At 34.3% G+C, this 3614-nt stretch overlaps 1 long non-coding RNA gene across 1 annotated transcript; it reads left to right on the top strand.

Annotated features, from left to right (window-relative positions):
• Nucleotides 1-1966, top strand: LOC141623567 (uncharacterized). Its single transcript, XR_012533454.1, has 2 exons — nucleotides 1-478; nucleotides 1652-1966. It is a non-coding gene; the product is annotated as an uncharacterized LOC141623567 (long non-coding RNA).
• The last annotated feature ends 1648 nt before the right edge of the window (nucleotides 1967-3614 follow it).

Raw genomic sequence — 3614 nt, 5'->3', positions numbered from 1 at the left:
TACCTTATTTCTTAAATCTGGGTTTCCTATTTCCTTTCGTAGATATTATTTCATATTATTATTTTATGTCTACCCTAGCCTATATCTACTTTAACCCATGTTCTTTCTTTGCTATTCATCCGTATTTGCGGCTGTATACAACTTTCATCATGATTCCAATTATCATCCTTTACTCCTAAATACTCCATATATACGTGGCCTTATTTTGTCTTTCCCATAAAATAATGATTCACCAGCATGTTACTCCGTATTTGTTAAGATAAAAGAGGGGATTTTGACCGTACTTTGCTATTCCTTCATATTCACTTTCTTGTTGCCGCTATTTGATGAACCTTCATCACGAATAGCAATCAATAATCCTTTACGCCTAATTGCATTGTTATGAATGATGCTGGGTTCCCAAATTGCTCTTCCTTTTTGTATCAATTATCTAGTCGGACTTGGGAGCTTTAGTTCTCCAATCCGAGATTTATTAAAGGTAACACGATTCTACTGATCCTATTATTATTATTATTGTTTGGGGTTGTATGTGCTAATTTGTTAGAATTTAGTAAAAACAATTATCTGAGATTCTACTGATCCTATTATTACTAAATAGCCATCAAATTGAAGAATCTCAGACAATTACTAAATAGCCCAATATTATTAGTCCAATATTATTAGAATCTTAGGAAAAACAATTGTCTGAGATTCTACTGATCCTATTTACTAAATTTTACTAACTTCTAACAAATTGAATTTATATATATGCCATCAAAAAATTGTCTGAGATGATGTTGGTGATTAATCAGTGCAAGTATTGTGCATATGGGTTAGTATCTAATCATGACATGAAATTGATAATGGTGAAGGATTATTGTGGGCAATTGTCATATTGTTGCTAGTTGACGGAATGGTATTGATCTTTTTTTGTTAGAAGAGATAAGAGTGGTCCGATTGATTATATTTGGTCGTTGCTACTCCATATTTGTGCTGAGGTTGGATTATTTCATGGGCTAAACGTATTGTGTTTAAATTATTGATTGTTTTAACTAAGATTCGTGGGTGAGTAGTTTAGAGTTTTACTTTAAGTGTTAAGCATGGTTCATTACTGAACCTTTTGACGATATTGGAATTGAAATTGACATGGATATTGGTTACTGGTATTTAGTTATAGGGCCTGTGTATCGAGTTATGTTTACGGTTCGGAGTGACCATGGTTATTGAGTTATATTATTATGAGATTGAAATTGATATTGAGATGGATATATTGTTTCGCGGTTTTATCCGCTAGTTCACTCACCCCTTGTCCTCGGTTTAGGATTGACGATGAGAATGCAGTATTGGTTACTTTGGAGTATTATATTATGAGATGGAGTAATGAGTGAGACAGAGTAATGAGCTGAGACTTGGTTAACTATTGGGATGAGTGAGTGTATTTTATTATGGAAATAGAATGAAATTGGTTTGAGGTTCAGATTAGTTTACGGGGAGTGTTTTTATTATTTTCTGTGTTTATTTTTATTTTTACGTGTATGTGTTTCCATGTCATGACCAAAATTAAGCTGCTTAGATTGAGGTCTGTTACTCAGCTCCCCAGCTGACGTGTTTTCTCCCATCTGGGCTACTCTTCATGGGGGTAGGTGAATTTTGTCTTATGGTTTTATTTCAGGTGACTTCCAGTGCAGTTCAAAAGGATTTTCGAGCCAAGAGTTTTTATTAAAGACTTTGTAAAGTTTTTGGTTGCATTTTGTATTATTATATTTTTAAAAGGATTTGTAATAAGAGACTTTGTATATTGATTATAATATCCCTATATTTTGGACAGTTTTATACGTAAAAGTTGATTTTAATTTAGCCGAAAATCAGGGGTGTTACAAGAAGAGGATTGACCAAAAATTTCATTGTATGTTAATTTATTAGGCGCTTTTAACAATGCAACTCTCTCTTTTTTCAAATGTATATCAACCTACCGCTCCTCATTTTATTGGTAATGTTATTCATATTGCGCAACTTTTTAACGATTATCGTGGAAATGTTATCTTTAGCGGGTTCTTCCACAAATGGAGGAAAAGTGGCTCAAATATTGGTCCGATATTCCCATTGTTTATGTTTTTTTGTATGATTTTAGACCCTAGGTGGAAATTAGAGGAGACTATACAGTTAGTTGGTGCTTATAAGAGTCTATTACGTTTACCTTTTAACGAAGATCAATATAGAGAAAGTGTTAGATCTAATTTTTGTTTACTGTATATGACCATTACAAGTCTGTGTTTGGTAACCTTACTCGTGTTTCTTCCCGTCCTACTTCTAGTACAGGTAGTAGTCAAGGTGATATTCGAGGAACGAGCTTGGCCGCTCTTAAATGTTTGATGAGTCGGGTAAGACCAAATCGACAATCATCTACTCTAACATCCAACTTGGCCGAGTATCAAATGTACATTAGCTACGATTATTTGTGAGCTATAGCCGAAGAAGTGGTCAATGACCTTGACCTTTTGCAATGGTGGCAAAATCAAAGGAGGTCGCTTTCGGTGATGTCAGCAATAGCAAGGGACTTCTTAAGCATTCAAGTGTTTTCCGTTGCATCCGAAAGTTGCTTTAGTGGAGCAAAAAGGGTATTGGATGAAAAACTAACTCGTCTAAGATCCGATACACTTAAAATGTTGGTGTGCTATAAGGATTAGATGGATGCCGACTACGACAACAAAATGAGCTCGATCATGAAAGCGAAAATTATTTCGACCAGACAAGCACCGAGTCAAATCCATAAATGCATATTATATTAAATAAACTTGTATTTTGTATTTTTTTTTCTTATTTATTATTTTGTTAAATTATATTAATATAATTTCATAATCGTTTGATCATTTTTTAATTAAATAAAATCGTAGTTACATCGTTTCATCATTTTTTAATAAAAGATTGAGGTATTTCTTAATCTCGTTTATTTAAAATTCATTTTTTTTTATCATTTTTTAATTATTTAATTAAAAATATTTTTTTAATATCGTTTCTTAATTATTTAATTAAATCGAGTACATCAAAAATACAAGTAATCAAGTACATTAATTGATGTGACTCCTATTGACGCACATTTAGTCCCCTAACTAGCCTAGTTCCTATGATTTTTATTGTGTATTAGGGTCGTTTCTTATCTTTAGCTTCCCAATTATGCATATTCTATGAGGTTTGGTGTCCTTTGTAGGAGAGGAGAACTAACCTTGCCCAAATGGAGTGAAACAGAGCTAAATTAATAACATCCAACAACCAAGCATCAAAGAGGAGACTAACACTAAACACCTAGGTCAATAAAACAAGTGATTGGGCAATGACAAAGGATCCCCACGACCTATGAAGGACCCCCACGGATTAGGGGGCAGCCAAAACAAGAAGAAGAAGAAATGCAGCACATGACGGGCGTCCCAAAACTAGCCAGGGCGTCTCCAAGCTAGGACGGGCGTCCTTCAGTGCAGGATGATTCTCTTCACGAAGAGAGGTCATGCGTCCCCAGCTGGGACTTGCAAGGCGTTGAACTTCAATTAAGGGGCCTAATCGTCATTTAAAGCTCTTAGTTAACCTAATCCTTGTACCACTACATATACCCTGTTTGTAATAAATTGAGGGTTAAATTC

This window comes from Silene latifolia, chromosome X (assembly GCF_048544455.1).
Source record: "Silene latifolia isolate original U9 population chromosome X, ASM4854445v1, whole genome shotgun sequence".
In the NCBI taxonomy this organism is placed as follows: domain Eukaryota; kingdom Viridiplantae; phylum Streptophyta; class Magnoliopsida; order Caryophyllales; family Caryophyllaceae; genus Silene; species Silene latifolia.
Note: the sequence above shows the minus strand (reverse complement) of the source record. Positions and strands in the feature narration are given on the sequence as shown.